This window comes from Barbus barbus (assembly GCF_936440315.1).
Source record: "Barbus barbus genome assembly, chromosome: 29".
Taxonomy (NCBI): Eukaryota; Metazoa; Chordata; class Actinopteri; order Cypriniformes; family Cyprinidae; genus Barbus; species Barbus barbus.
The window spans coordinates 30,756,257-30,773,537 of NC_136757.1; positions in this window are offsets into that span (position 1 = coordinate 30,756,257).

A 17,281-nucleotide genomic window follows, 5' to 3' on the forward strand; every position below is an offset into this window, starting at 1 on the left:
CCAGAGCAAGCATTTGGATTGTTTTCAGTGGAAACAAATTAAAATAGCCTACACCGTCTTTTTTTTTTTTTTTTGATAAAGTTAAGAGTAATACATCATTCGGATCTGTAAAGAGTCTACCTTTTGTTGGTATTGTGAGTGCACACAAATACAAGTAGTTATTTTATAAAACAAAGAAAACAAACATGATGCGCTTTCTGCCGAACAGGAGAAATAATTTCTCTCTAAAGGCGCGTCTAATGAGGAGACGGCGAGTCAGGATCAGCAACTTCATCCTTGCGACACAGACTCAGAAAATATTAGTTTATTAGTAAATAATTCAAATATCTCCTTACTATTTCCCGCAGACACATTCATGGTTATGTTTGCTAGGGTTTTACAGCAAGCTTTAGTCTATTGCGTGCATTTGAACGCAGAACTCTCCTGCTGCTGCTGCGGGACCAGCGCGGCAATTTTTTTCATCACTAATCGATGGATGTCTACAATATAAAAATAAGGAGAAACCCAAAACAGGCCCGAGGCCCGGACCGTATCTGAACTATGACGTGAAAATTGGCCCGAAGCCCGGCCCTAGAGGCGTAAAAAAGTCGGGGCCCGTCGGGCCTGGGCCGAAATGCAGGACTCTGATCTGAGATATCATCGCTTTGCTGCAGAATTTCAACACCATTAACATCAATTTCATGTGACAGTATTAAATCTAGAGTATGATTTCGACAATGAGTAGGTCCTGACATGTGTTGTCTAACCCCAATAGAGTTCAGAATGTCTATGAATGCTGATCCTAATGCATCTTTTTCATTATCAACGTGGATATTAAAATCACCAACAATTAAGACTTTATCTGCAGCCATCACTAACTCTGATAGAAAATCAGCAAATTCTTTAATAAAGTCTGTATGGTGCCCTGGTGGCCTGTATAAGTAGCCAGTACAAACATCGCAGGGAATTTATCAATAACACTTGTTTCTCTAGATAATATTATATGAAGCACCATTACTTCAAAGGAGTTATACTTAAAGCCTGCCCTCTGAGAAATACTGAGAATATTGCTATAAATTGTAGCAACATCTCCCCCTTTGCCTTTTGGAGCAAATAAAGAGACAAAAGGAGAGAACCTAAAACTGAGCCCTGCGGTACCCCACAAGAGAGAGCAGCCGAAGAGGAGTCACCACAGCTAACACAGAAAGTCCGGACTTTCAAAAAAGACCTGAACCACTGGAGAGCTATGTAGCCAGGGAGGTGACTAGTAGTAAGGGGCGTGGCCAATCAGGCAGTTTGAGCTTTTAAGCAGGCACCTGAAAGGATGCCTGAAGATGGGGTCCGATCTTTTTGTATGGAAGCGCCTGTTTGGTAGCACTTCCCTGTTCGTTGGTGCATGGACATGGTCTGGGTGAGCAGGTAGGCTAAGTGAATATTGATTGTTTGGCCTTGTATTCACAAGGTTTTTTATTAAATTAGGTTATTTTGTTTTTAATGCAGACAAACATTGTGCTGTCCTTTGTACGTGTAGTACCTCTGTGTTTGATTGTGCACATGGTCCAGCCGAGCAGGTAGGCTAAATGAACATGGGTTGTTTTGCTAATAAAGCCTTGTTTTATTAAAATAGGGTATTATGTTTTTTTTTTTTTTTTTTGTAGATGTAAGCATCGTGGATTTGTTTGCTGATGGTCACGCTCCTTATTCTTTGATCTGGAAAACCTTTTGGAAAGTAGTTTTGGATTGGTGGCGGTGTTGCAGGTAATTGCAGAGGTTTTTTTTATGAGGTTTGTTAGTGATTTTGTTTTCATTATTTTAATCCCATTAAAATAATAAATTAAGCATTGGAGTCATTTCCCTTTGAATATATTGTTAATTGTGTTTTGTGTTTTTGGTATTGGGTTTAGTTGATCGCTGTTCCTCCAGTGTTTATGTTACACGTTCTCAGCTAGCTGGTCTTTGCATGTGTGCGCTGTATGCCTCCAGCGCAATTAAGATTTGATGACTGTTGTGAATCGGACTGGCTAGCAGAGTGTTTTATTTTTTTTCCTGTTTTTTTTGTTTGTGTATCACTTCCCAGTCTCATGTTGCCAGCCAACCTTTGTACCCCTTATATCTGTTGATGCTTTAAAATACATGAATTATTTATTTGCATGAGGGTTATGTTTGCAGTGAAATTAACCGTTGATTTGGAGTACTTTCTTTTGAGTGAAGTGTTTTTTTTACATTCAGTAAGAATTGGAGGGTGTTTATGTAATTTCTTTTTTTGGATTATTTTTGTGTGGATTGTGTTGGGGTTTATGGAGGGTTGGCTGGCTATTAATATCCTTTTTTGAGGGGAAATTAATGTCTGTTACAAGATGTATTTTGTTTGTATTTATTTTGTTATATTTGTTTATTTGTATTAATAAAATTTATTTTTGTGCTAAGTCTATGACTATTAGCTTTTTTTTGTGGTCACCCCTGCTTGAAGGGAGTTACAATTTGGCGTAGTCAGCAGGGTGACCAATTTGTTTGTGGTATTACAGGTCCTTTTAAAAAAATTAGCATATTGTGATAAAGTTCATTATTTTCTGTAATGTACTGATAAACATTAGACTTTCATATATTTTAGATTCATTACAACACAACTGAAGTAGTTCAAGCCTTTTATTGTTTTAATATTGATGATTTTGGCATACAGCTCATGAAAACCCAAAATTCCTATCTCAAAAAATTAGCATATCATGAAAAGGTTCTCTAAACGAGCTATTAACCTAATCATCTGAATCAACTAATTAACTCTAAACACCTACAAAAGATTCCTGAGGCTTTTAAAATCTCCCAGCCTGGTTCATTACTCAAAACCGCAATCATGGGTAAGACTGCCGACCTGACTGCTGTCCAGAAGGCCATCATTGACACCCTCAAGCAAGAGGGTAAGACACAGAAAGACATTTCTGAACGAATAGGCTGTTCCCAGAGTGCTGTATCAAGGCACCTCAGTGGGAAGTCTGTGGGAAGGAAAAAGTGTGGCAGAAAACGCAGCACAACGAGAAGAGGTGACCGGACCCTGAGGAAGATTGTGGAGAAGGACCGATTCCAGACCTTGGGGGACCTGCGGAAGCAGTGGACTGAGTCTGGAGTAGAAACATCCAGAGCCACCGTGTACAGGCATGTGCAGGAAATGGGCTACAGGTGCCACATTCCCCAGGTCAAGCCACTTTTGAACCAGAAACAGCGGCAGAAGCGCCTGACCTGGGCTACAGAGAAGCAGCACTGGACTGTTGCTCAGTGGTCCAAAGTACTTTTTTCGGATGAAAGAAAATTTTGCATGTCATTCGGAAATCAAGGTGCCAGAGTCTGGAGGAAGACTGGGGAGAGGGAAATGCCAAAATGCCTGAAGTCCAGTGTCAAGTACCCACAGTCAGTGATGCTGGTGTTGGTCCACTGTGTTTTATCAAGGGCAGGGTCAATGCAGCTAGCTATCAGGAGATTTTGGAGCACTTCATGCTTCCATCTGCTGAAAAGCTTTATGGAGATGAAGATTTCATTTTTCAGCACGACCTGGCACCTGCTCACAGTGCCAAAACCACTGGTAAATGGTTTACTGACCATGGTATTACTGTGCTCAATTGGCCTACCAACTCTCCTGACCTGAACCCCATAGAGAATCTGTGGGATATTGTGAAGAGAAAGTTGAGAGACGCAAGACCCAACACTCTGGATGAGCTTAAGGCCGCTATCGAAGCATCCTGGGCCTCCATAACACCTCAGCAGTGCCACAGGCTGATTGCCTCCATGCCACGCCGCATTGAAGCAGTCATTTCTGCAAAAGGATTCCCGACCAAGTATTGAGTGCATAACTGAACATAATTTGAAGGTTGACTTTTTTTTTTTTTTGTATTAAAAACACTTCTTTTATTGGTCGGATGAAATATGCTAATTTTTTGAGATAGGAATTTTGGGTTTTCATGAGCTGTATGCCAAAATCATCAATATTAAAACAATAAAAGGCTTGAACTACTTCAGTTGTGTTGTAATGAATCTAAAATATATGAAAGTCTAATGTTTATCAGTACATTACAGAAAATAATGAACTTTATCACAATATGCAAATTTTTTGAAAAGGACCTGTAAAGGCTGGGAAGTGGATAGTTTTTTTTTGTTTTTTTTAGGGAGGAACAGCGATCGGCTTGTACGACTGTTGTTTCTAGCAACATTGGATTGGTCTGCTGCAGTTATGGCGGAGGAGCTGCAGCAACTACGGGAGCAGTTGGAGCAACTGCAAACAGAAAATGAAGGACTGCGACAACAGCCTCAAGTTGGAGGTTTAGCAAGTGTTGCATCGAGTTCAGCCCCTGAGGGTAATGGACAGCGGCGTGAACAGGCAATATATTTGCCTAGAGAGAGAAAATTTGCTAAATTCTCTGGTAAAATGTCCTCTGGGTCCTCTTTGTTGGAGGATTGGATTGAAGAGGTTGAGAGTTGGACAAAGCCATGTTTGTTTATGATCATCTAGAGGGGGAGGCTCGGACTGAAATTAAGTTTCGGTCTAGGGAAGTTAAAGAGAATTCCACTGAGATATTTGCAGTTTTGCGTGAATTGTATTGTTGTTCTTCCTATGTGATTTTGCAACAGCAATTTTTTTGATAGAAAACAGAAGGAGGGGGAATCTTTACAAGAGTTTTCTCATGCATTGATGGATCTTATGGATAAGGTACGAAAAGCTAATCCTAATGTTTCTGACTACCAGGTGGTTCTGCGAGATCAATTTTGTGAAAATGTTCAGGACCATACTCTTCGAAGAGAATTAAAGAGGTTGGTGAGGCAGGATTCTTCCTTGAACCTCCTTGACCTACGCAAAGAGGCAATGCGTTAGGTGGAGGAGGGACAGCCTCAAAGGGAATCGATCAAGTAAAGTAGTCCCTCACTCATTTGAAACTCAAGTTGTTTCTACTTGTGAAGAGAATCGGGTGGTTAGTTCTGAATTTGTAGAATTGAAGGATATGGTCCTAAGACAGCAAGCACAATTGGATTTGATTCTTAAAACTTTCAATACTCCAGAAGGGGTTGTAGGTAATTCTAATAGAGTTTTCAGAAGTAGATTTCGCAGAGCACCTGATGGCCAACCCATATGTATTAAATGTAATAAAATTGGTCATATAGCAAGATATTGTACTGCAAATGTGTAAACTAGGTCCTTGTGTACATCTAGCCCTAGTGGTGGGGCAGCCGTTGAGTCTGTCTCATTGGAGGAAAACTAGCGCCCTCCAAGGTGCAGAGCCACACACTGGAGAGGGAGACATTAGCCTCAAAAGTTGATTCTCAAGCCTCTTCTAGTTTGGTAGGCTCTTGTCCAACAGTGTTAAGATGGGAACTGTTGATGTGTTGTTTACTAGATACAGGATCTATGGTTACTACTTTAACAGTTATTTCTACTGTTATTTCTCTGATTTGAGTAAAGGTGATCTTCATGACTGTGCGTGGTTGGCGTTGAAAGCTGCAAATGGCATGGACATTCCATGTGTGGGGTATGTGGAACTGGATGTTAGTTTATTTGGGGTTACATTACCTAGGAAAGGGATGTTGATTGTAAAGGATGCCTGTTCTCCTACGCCTGTTCTCCTACAATGTATGCTCAGAAGCAGAAAGTTCCAGCTGTGTTGGGTATGAATATTATTCGAGAGTGTTATGTCAACTTATTTAATGATCATGGTGCTGAGCTTTTTCAGATTCCCCGAATACGATCAGCTACCCCAGCATGGAAACAGGCACTCCGGTGTTGTCAAAAAGTTGAAGCGGTTTCAAATTCTTCCTCTGTATTTAAGGTGAGAGTGCAGGGTAAAACTCCCGTTCGTGTTGCTGCAGGTAGCATGACCATGGTTCCTGTTACCTGTCCTCAAGTTGCAGGTGCAGTGATAGAATTTCTTCTAGAACCATTGGGGCTAGAGGAAAACTCCCTTCCAGAAGGTTTGCTGCTGTCTCCCTCGTTGGTATATGCAGAGAGGGGGTTAGTGTACGCACCCATTGTTAATGTAGGGAGTACGGAGGTATGGGTGGCCCCCCCGTCGTATTGTAGGTACAGTCCAAGTAGTGAAAGTGGTAAGTGCCCCCGGACCTAGGTTACAAATTTGCCCAGAAAATGTTTATAGTGCCCAAGTGTCTGTTCATGTAGTTGAGCCATTGTCTAGTTGCAACATTGACTTTCATTTTTTTTTGAAGGACTTTCTGAATAGGGAAGTGCTACCAGACAGGCGCCTCCACACAAAAAGATCGGACCCCATCTTCAGGCATCCTTTCAGGTGCCTGCTTAAAAGCTCAAACTACCTGAATGGCCACGCCCCTTACTACTAGTCACCTTCCTGGCTACACCTTGATGCCCACCCACTGCTCCAAACAAGAAATTAAGATTTCATGGTCCACCGTGTCAAACGCAGCAGTTAAATCAAGAAGCACCACAATCACCAGCGTCAGTAGCTAAAAGGATATAATTAACTTTTAGAAGTGCAGATTCTGTGCTGTGCAGAGTTTTTTTTTTTTTTTTGTTTTTTTTTTTTTTTAAAACCAGACTGGAAAACGTCAAGAATATTGTGCTCTATCAGATAGGCCGTTAATTCACTACAGACTATTTTTTTCGAGGATTTTTGAAAGAAAAGGTAATTTTAAATTTGCAAGATCTGTAGGATCCCGATCAGGTTTTTTTAATCAGAGGTTGGACTACTGTGTGTTTAAAATTTTCAGGGACCACACCTGATGACCGAATGCTATTAACAACTGCAAGAACAGATGGCCCTACAGTGGGAAAAACAGCATCATATGGAGAACCTGAGGGCTTCAGATGACCAACAATCTCATGTAATACAGACAAAGTCACAGGCTAAAACTTGTCAAAGACCGTAAAGCAGAGGACAGAGACTGAAGGATCATGAGAAGGTGATTTAAGAGCCCTGGTGGAAGTAACCTTATGAATAAAATATTATGCTAAAATATTTGTTGTTGGACATTAAATGTGATGCATGTAGAACTTTAATCCTACATATAAGTGCATTTTTATGATCGCAGTAACTGTAAATCAAATGTAAGCTGGCTAATACAGCCCTAAATGGAGTTAATGTGTGTTCCTCTTATAAGTTAAAATGTAGTCTGTTTTCTATTTCTTTTAATTTTTAATTCAGTGATTTTAACTTTTAAGTTAGTGTTTTTAATGGTTTGAAGAGCAATTTTAGAATGTAATGTTTTAATGTTCTACTAGAACCATAAAAGTTACAGCTGTCATAAAACCTGAGAGAAAGGCTGCAAGGCTAGAAACTGCTGATCAACTGAATGTGCAATAGCAACTATGTTTTCCTATAAGGTCATTAAAGTTTGGGCACAATACATTAAATCAGAATCAGAATGAGCTTTATTGCCAGGTATGTTTACATATATGAGAAATTTGTTTTCATGACCTAAGCTTCCACAGTGCAACAATGACAGTGACAGGACAAAACACAGATAATAAAAGAATACAAATAGAACAAGTAAATAGGAAATAACAATATACAAATTGACAATTGTATGTACAGGTATATTATGTGCAAATTCAAAATGTAAACTAAGTATGTGTGTTAGGTAAATAAGTGTATAAATAGTGTTGTGTGTTCCACGTTTATTGTCAAGTGTTCATGAGATGGATTGCCTGAAGGAAGAAACTGTTCCTGTGCCTGGCCGTTCTGGTGCACAGAGCTCTGTAGCTTCGACCAGATGGCAACAGGGGTCCAGAGTGATTTTGCCAGCCCTTTTGCTCACTATGGATAAGTACAGTTCTTGGAGAGTAGGGAGGGTTGTACCAATGATTCGCTCAGCAGTCCGGACTATCCGACGTAGTCTTCTGACGTCAGATTTGGTAGCTGAGCTGAACCAGACAGTTATTGAAGTGCAGAGGACGGATTCAATGATGGCGCAGTAGAACTGTTACAGCAGCTCTTGTGGCAGATTTAACTTCCTCAGCTGGCGAAGGAAGTACAACCTCTGCTGGGCCTTTTTAAGTCAAGTCACCTTTATTTATATAGTGGTTTTAACAATGTAAATTGTGTCAAAGCAACTGCACAATATCAAAAATTATAAATAGTGTGTCAATAATGTAAAATTAAAAGATTTTCAGTTAAAGGCATTTCATTATTGAATTCAGTGATGCCGTCATCAAGCTCAGTTCAGTTTAAATAGTGTCTTTGCAATCAGGTCGACGATATCGCTGGAAATGAAGTGTCCCCAACTAAGCAAGCCAGAGGTGACAGCGGCAAGGAACCAAAACTCCATCGGTGACAGAATGGAGAAAAAAACCTTGGGAGAAACCAGGCTCAGTCAGGAACCAGCAGTTAAATTCCAACTGCAACAAAGTCCGATTGTAAGGGCTCAACTGGTTCCAGTGGTCCTTCCCGATGGCTGTCTAAGTGGCGGGGTCCTCACTGGGGATCTGTCTCTGGAGCTCATCTCGGTGTCCTGGTCTCCGCTGACATTCAGGGTTGTAGAGGTCATCTCTGGGTGCTGATCCACCATCTGAACTGGATACGGACTGGATCTGGTGACTGCAGTGACCATCTGGGCTGGATACGGACCGGATCGGGTGGCTACGGTGACAGGGGATATGTCCCCGGGGCTCATCCAGGTGTCCGGCCTCCGCCGACGATCAGGGCCACATACATCATCTCCCAATGCCGATCCACCATCTGATCCGGACACGGACTGAGAAACAGAATAGAAACAGACAAATATTAGCGTAGATGCCATTCTTCTTACGATGTAACGAGTACATCATGTGTTATGAGGAGTGTTCCCGGTTCCGGTTAATCTAATTAATGCAGCCTAACAATCCTTTAACGGATTTGAATAATAGAAGTGTATTAGTGTGTTGTGTTATGTGTGTATTGTCATTCCGCTACATGTGGGGACATACAGTGGAACGAAATGTCGTGCCTCACAGGGCCACGGTGCTACATAAATACAGACATACAACAATGAAGTAAAAAAAAAAAAAACACTATAAACCTATACACAACTAACCTACTGACAGATTTTAACTATAAGTATACTATATATAACTATTTATCCTATACAAACTAAAAAAAAAAGATAAAAAAAATACAAACTATTCAAATGCTTCACATAAATATTTACCCTATACAAACTAAAAAATAAAAGATGAAAAAATACAAACTATACGAATGCTTCACAAATACTGTACATGTGCAAGGAGAAACATTTTGAGTCAAGCAGCTGGTTGGGGAACAGTGCAGGATGATTTGTAGTGCATGAGCATGTAAACATACATATATTGCTGAGTCTTTTGTGGGATTATGTACACGCAGCAGTGTGTGTAAAGTGTCTAGTGCACATAGAGGAGAGTGTGTTACCACAGGTGGTTTGTACAGGCCCACTCAACTGTGTGTAGCACACTTTGAATTGCACAAAAAAGTTCCATACAGCTTTTTTCTTTGGTTTGGTGTGGTTGGGGGTCCATGTTTCAGGAGGTAGGGGTTAGTGCGTTTCATTGTTGTTGCTGATGAGACCTACCACTGTTGTGTCATCAGCAAACTTGATGATGTGGTTGGAGCTGAACTTGGCAGTGCAGTCGTGGGTCAGCAGTGTGAAGAGCAGCGGGCCGACACGGACTGATTCAAGATTCAAGATTTTTATTTGTCACATACACAATTATACAGGGTATAACCAGCAGTGAAGTGTAGGTCAGGTCCGCTCCAAGGACAGTGCAATTATAAAGTATACAAATATTAAGAAAAAGAAAAGTTGAAAAAATAAGAGAATAAAATAAAAGATAAAAAATATAAATGTGCAGGTCAGTATGTTGTTGACTTAAATAGTAATAAGAGGAATGTGCAAAAAGTTGTCCAGGGTATTTAAATAGCAGCAATATGAGGTAGAGAAAAATTATGAATAGCTATTGATATGGTGATATTTACATGGAGTCAAGTGATGTTATGACACAGAGTTAGAGTTTAGGAGCCTGATGGCCTGGGGGAAGAAGCTCCTCCTAAGTCTCTCAGTTTTTGCCATCAGGCTACGGAAGCGTTTACCAGATGGAAGCAAAGTGAATAGATGGTTACCAGGGTGATTTGAGTCCTTGATTATTTTGACAGCTGTATTCTTGCAGCGTTTGAGGTAGATGTCCTGCAGAGAGGGGAGAGCAGACCCTGGGATGTGCTCAGCTAAGCGCACAACTCTCTGTAGTGCTTTGCAGTCCTCATTGGAGCTGTTTCCATACCACACTGAGATGCACTGAGTCAGTACACTTTCTATGGTCCCTGAATAGAAAGTTTTCAGGATTGCTGGTGAGACCCTGAATTTCCTCAGCTGTCGCAGATGGTACAGTCTTTGCCTGGCTTTCTTAACCTGTGTTTGGATGTGTGTAGTCCAAGTCAGGTTCTCGGAGAGGTTTACACCGAGGTACTTGAAGCTACTCACCCTCTCCACAGGGGTCCCACTGATCATATTAGGGCTGGAGTGTAGGGCTGCTGTTGTCTCTTCCTAAAGTCCATGATCAGCTCTTTAGTTTTGCTCACATTCAGAGAGAGACAGTTGTCCTGGCACCAAGATGTGAGTCTCTCTACCTCATCCAAGTATGCGGTCTCATCGTTGTTGGAGATGAGGCCCAGAATCACAGTATCATCAGCAAATTTGATAATAGATGTGGAGCTGTGAGAGGACATGCAGTCGTGCGTGTAGAGAGAGTAGAGCAGGGGCATATGAAAAAATTAAGTTATGTAAGAAGTAAATAATTCATTTTGGGATCTAAATGTTTACATTTGCAATCATAAGCAATATATTGGCATTTGTCCATCATTGAAGGCTGAATAATAGTAAAAGCACTTTTAGGCAACAGGACAATTCTATGTTATGACTGGGATTTTCACAATTAAAACAAAAATTATACAAGTCTTTAGTTCATAGTCCTTTAATTCAGTTTTGTATTAAATCACAGCACGCTCCAGTGGCCGCCAAAAAACATGATTAGCGACAGTATGTCTATATTCACGTAAGTTAAATATATGTTTTCGTGTTAAGCAAAGTAACTTACTGTGCGTGGCTGCTTCACTAACAAGCTTCTTATATCACTTCCACGCTTTCTTTTGGACATTTTGTTGATGTTTTAACATTTATGCTATAGGTAGCAACATTTACCGTTAACTAGCCTTTACATGTGGGGTGGGGGAGGAAAAAATAGAGCTTTTATAAAAACGTCATAAAAAAAAAAAGATTCGGTTAAAACAATTTCATTTATTTAAGTAATTAATAAAGGTAGTTTAACCATTTTAAACACAAATTAACTCTCACTCATGTTTTACACAAGGTTTTGCGTAGTTCAGGATTGGTTAAATTATTTGATTGTATGAGGAAAATTTTTTGGGCTTGTCTTGACTCTTGACGTAATGTTGATTCTTCCATGTTCAGCGCGTGCATCAATCACACCTGCTTTTAGCAAGTTGTCCGGCTGGTATTAAGAGAAAATATGCAAGTAATTTAAAGTAGAATGAATCGTAATACACACACACACACACACACACACACACACACACAATTGTGCAATTAATGAATACACTGCAGCTGAGCTGACCATGAAATGGTAAGTTCACCATATTTATCTTGCGTATTTTGATTGATATTAGCTACCCTGTATGTGTTGTGATAAGCAAAACGTAACATTCACATTGTAAATGTTACGTTTTGCTTATTTGGATGTTTATAAACATATTTGTGAATGTGATGCATGTGTACATCAAAGTGAAAATTAAGTGCATTTCCAACTCTGAACTCAGTCCCCAAGTAAATTCGGTTATTAAATAAACAAATAGCAAAACGAGTTGTGCGGTGTCCCCACCACTTTTCAAAGCAAAGTTACACCGCTGGCAGCCTTACATAATTCCCATTGTTGCTGTCCAAGTGTGTGAGGGAAGAGTGGAGGACGTGAGAGATGGCATTGTCAGTAGATCTGTTTGGGCGATAGGCAAACTGGAGAGGGTCCAAAGTATCAGGTATGGATGAGCAGATGTGGCTCTTTACAAGTCTCTCAAAAACCTTCATGACTATAGATGTGAAAGCAACTGGGCGATAGTCATTCAGGCAAGAGGGTTTATTGTTCTTTGGCACAGGGATAATGACAGATTTTTTAAATGCGGTGGGAACCACGGAGGTAGCAAGGGACTCATTAAAGATGGAAGTGAACAAACCAGCGAGCTGATCGGCGCAGGACCTCAGAACACGGCCGGTTATCCCATCAGGTCCGGCTGCTTTCCTGACGTTCACTTTCTTTAGCGCCCTCCGAACCTCTGACACGGTGATTACAGGATCAACGCTGCTCTGCCTGCTGCTTCTTGACGCGCTGGGCGGCAGAGACGCGCCGCCGCCGTTGCCATCGAAGCGGCCGAAGAAGATGTTTAACTTGTCGGCCAGCAACGGATCTGCTCTCACCTCCGCGGAAGATTTGTTTCCAAAGGCACAGATGGTCCTCAGTCCCTGCCACATCCGTCGAGTGTCATTGAGCTGGAAATGAGACTCAATTCTCTCTCTGTATCAGTGTTTAGCGGTTCTTACTGCACGTCGGAGAGCATAGCACGATGCTTTGTACTCGCTCATATTCCCGGTCAGAAGAGCCTCATTGTAAGCGGCAGTGCGTGTGTTAACTGCAGCACGGCTTGTTCTGTCCACCCACGGTTTCTGGTTGGAGAATGTCCTTATCGTTATTGTTTCTGTAGCTTGCTCAGTTAGCGTGTTTACAAAGCTCAATGCTACATCCGTGAACTCGCTGACGTCAGAAGAACTCGCCTTGAACATGTCCCAGTCGACGTCATCAAGAGCCGCCTGCAGCATAGTCTCTGAGTGGGAGGACCAGCACGTCACTACTCTCTGCACCGGAGGTTCCTGAACGAGCCTTTGTTTGTATCCTGGTGTTAGAAAAATGGAGGCATGGTCCGATTTGCCAAAAGCCAGTAGTGAGCGGGCTTTGTAGGCATCCTTGAACTGAGTGTAGCAATGATCCAGTGTGTTTGGTCCTCTAGTTGGACAGGATACATGTTGATGAAAGTTCGGCATGACCTGCTTGAGGTTGGCTTTGTTAAAGTCCCCCGCGATGATGAAGGCAGCGTCAGGATGTTTGTTGATGTAGCCGCTGAGCACATCGTGAAGTTTAGACAAAGCCAAGCCGGTGTCCGCCTGTGGTGGAATGTACACAGCAGTAACAATGATCGATGAAAACTCCTGGGGCAGATAAAATGGGCGGCAAATAATGGAAAGATGTTCCAGATGAGGCGAGCAGGAACGTGACAGAATGGAGATATTCCTGGGATCACACCATTTCTTGTTAGTCACGAAACACACACCTCCACCTCTGGATTTACCGGCCTCTGCTGTTCTGTCCATCTGAAAAACAGAGAAGTTCTCACTGGGCATTACAGCAGTGTCCGGGACCATGGACGAAAGCCACGTTTCGGACAAACAAAGGATGTTGCAGTCCCTTCTGTCCCGTTGGAAACTAATCCTGGCTCTAAGATCGTCCATCTTATTCTCCAAGGATTGGACATTTGCGAGTAGAATGCTCGGGAGAGGAGGACAGTGAGCCCTTTTCCTGAGTCTCTCTCGAATTACAGCGCGTTTCCCACGGTGTTTCTTAATCCGGCGCCTCGGGGGGTTATTGTTCGTCTCCGCGTTCCGAAGAATCTCCAGAGGTCATGAAGGATTCCTGGATAAAGTGTCCTGGAACAGGTTAGTGTAGCGGTTTCCAATGTCCAAAAGTGTTTCTATGTTATAGGTGATCAGTGCCAATGTGAAATGTGTAAAAAGAGAAAGTAAAAGTAAGTAAAAAAGTAAGTTAATGGAAAATCTCAGCGGAGCGGCCCGAACGGCGTCCGAACACAGCGGTGCCATTTTATGTTTTTATGAGGTCTTCCGGTTAGAAAGTCCAGGATCCAATTACAAAGGGAATTGTTAAGGCCCAGCAGGTTTAGTTTATTTATGAGCTGTTGTGGGATTATTGTGTTGAATGCCGAGCTGAAGTCAATGAACAGCATTCTAACATAGGAGTCTTTATTTTCTAGGTGGGTAAGAGCCAGGTGGAGGGTGGAGGAAATTGCATCGTCCGTAGAGCGGTTTGGACGGTATGCAAACTGGAGCGGGTCGAGTGTGTTGGGGAGGCTGGTTTTGATGTTGTGCATGACTAGCCTCTCAAAGCACTTTATCATGATTGGAGTCAGTGCTATGGGACTATAGTCATTTAGACAGGACACAGGTGATTTCTTTGGTACCTGTATGATTGTTGTGGATTTGAGACATGTGGGGATGACTGCCTGGCTCAGCGAGGTGTTGAAGATATCTGTTAGAACATCTTTCAGCTGTGCAGCACAGTCTCTCAGAACACGGCCAGGTATGTTGTCAGGACCCGCAGCCTTGCGTGGGTTAATCCTAGATAGGGTCTTCCTTACGTCAGCTGGAGACAGACAGAGCGCCCGGTCGTTGGGAGGTGTGGGCAGTTTTTGTGCGGGTGTATCATTCTGCATTTCAAACCATGAATAAAATTGGTTGAGTGCATCGGGGAGAGATGTGTCCTCATCACAGGCCTGTGGCGGGGGCTTGTAGTCAGTGATGGTCTGAATGGCTTGCCACAGGCTCCGTGTGTCTCTGCTGTCTGTGAAGTGATTGTTGAATTTTTTGAGCATATGACCATTTTGGATGCCACAGGACAGATTGACTCTTGCTGTTTTGAGGGCTGCTTTATCTCCTGATCTGAATGCTTCATCTCTGGTCTTTAGCAGCCCACGAACCTCTGCTGTCATCCATGGCTTCTGGTTTGCACATGTGGTGATGGTCTTGGTGACTATCACATCATCAGTGCACTTTTTAATGTAAGCAGTCACAGTTTCAGTGTACTCATGCAGGTCTGTGTGGTTGTTGTAGGTAGCTGCCTCTTTAAACATGTTCCAGTCCTTCTAGATCGGGACAGCACATCTTCTTTAACACTGTTACATCTGTACACCACCTCTCATAGATGTAAAAGCATGTCCTGCTGCCACGCAATTTCCCCGTTGATTTTGTGTTGCTGTCCGCTCTGAACAGTTGAAAGCAAGGCAGACTTAACGCGCTGTCTGGAATGGCGTCATTCAGCCAGGTTTCCATGAAACACAGAGCAGCAGAGTTTGAAAAATCCTTTTTGGACTGAATTTAAAGTAAAATAATTGTATGTGAGAGAGTCAGTGGTAATATCATTGCATTCCTATTGATCCGTATTAGAGGAACTCAGCTTAACCTAACAGTTAGTCTGCTCTTAACCAGGTTAGTTTTCCAGCAGTTGCCACAGTGACTGAGCTTGAGTTATGGTAAATTTGCTTTCTGAAACCAAATCAAGTGACAACAAGTCAGACTAACTGGAATAAGCCTGGTTTATTTGGTAAAGTTCTTTATGAAACAGCCCCCTGATCAAACACCTGAACAGCTAATCATATATCCCTTTCATACAGTAATACCAGTAAATTTCTGTAAAATTTCAGGAACGACTTTACTTGTAAATAAATGCGCTGTTCACACAGGCAACAACATTACGCAATTTTTCCAGAAAAGCACCATTCACACATCCATTTTATTTTTTTATTATTATTTTTTTTTCATTCACACATCCATTCCAAAATACTGGTAAATTCTGTAACATCATTAACCTCCAAATGGCTGCGCTTCTATAAACATGGAGGGGTATATGCATTCAGTTTTTTGTTGATGGTTTCATTTTTGTTTTAAACTTTTGCATTCATGCAGCTGCTTTTGTCCCAGAGACATCGTAATAGACGACTACAATATGGTGCTTAATTTGTATATTTCGAGGTCCTGGAACAAAACGGGGTGACGAATCCAGCATGTGATTAGAGGGGAGAGGTAACGGAGCATTCAGCTGATCACATTGGTGGGCCAGTTTAAGTGATTAACAGAGTGCATCAGTTGCTTTTATTAGGGTTTGTACATGAAAAACCTGAAGCCATTACATTTTGAAACAGCAATTTCCAGGCCTGGGGAAAAACAATTACTAAAAAATAATGGAATTTTATTTCACAAATCATAATTAGTCATGTCCAGAATTTTGTGGGTGATTGTGTGTATATTACATAGTTTTACTCATCTCTGCAGCTTTCAAGTTTATAATGATGAAAATTCCTGCAAACATTTATTCAAGGTAGCAATTAGGTTATATGAGTAAATAAATCCACACAAACTAGCAGATTAAGTCAATCATTTGAAAACGGCGTGAGTGATTCAGCTGGACCGTGTCTTCTCTCTTTCACTCTCAAAGCAGCTTCACATCAGCGCATCTCGTCTGCAATGAGCTCCTGCACACCGATCCAAGACTTTCGTTCGCATTTCGGGACAGTTGACAAAATTGTCACTTGCTTAATCAGGTCATTGTTGCATCTTCACAAAAATTTATAATTTGCATGTCTTTTTAAGCGAGTTGGTACTCGCGCGCTCCAGAGGCTGTTTCAAGGCTGAGCGCTCACAGTCACATCCAAAGCCGCCTATAGCGAGTATCATATCGAGTTATTTTTCATAGTTTGTTGTTGAGCGTAAGTGGCCAAATACACACAAAATTATGCAAAAATGGCCGTCCTGGCGAGTATCCAGGTTTTTTTATTAAGTAAACGTGAACAGTTGAGAAAGAAAAAGGCCACAGAGGTCTGTCCGACAGACATGGGCGGTTTAATAAACCATAAACAATTACTGCACAGTCTTACAACAGTCTTTAAGACACTAACAGTCTACAGGCAATAGGCAATGAAGGGCCCAGTTATAAATCAGGACAGTGAGTAAAGAGTAGAAATACTGACACCAGAAGAAAGATGTCCAGGGTTCCTGATGACCTGTGTGAACATGCCATAGTCCTGCTGCAAAGACAAGTGGACAGCAGATGAGACCAGAGCCATTAATGACTGTAATGCAATGTCACATGACCCTCTGTCTCACTCGGATTCTATTCTCATTACATTAAAGCAAAGTCTGCAGCAGTTCTGTCGTTTATGGCTAGTTTTCAGATATCTGTGATCCGTTTGTTGCTTTTAATCTTATATTTTATGACTGTGATGGTTTATACAGCATTACTTCAGAAAACTGATAAAAACTTTCAAACATCTCTGTAGGGCTGCCCCCCTAATAGCCCGCTAATGTCCGGGTCTCCAGCTATGCCCAGCTTAGTTTGTCAAAGCCTTTTGTGGTTCTGTATGGTTGTTTATCTTCATTAATTTAAAGAACTGTTGACTAACAGTTTGTTGCTGCCAGAGGCTCTAGCTAAACTTTGTGC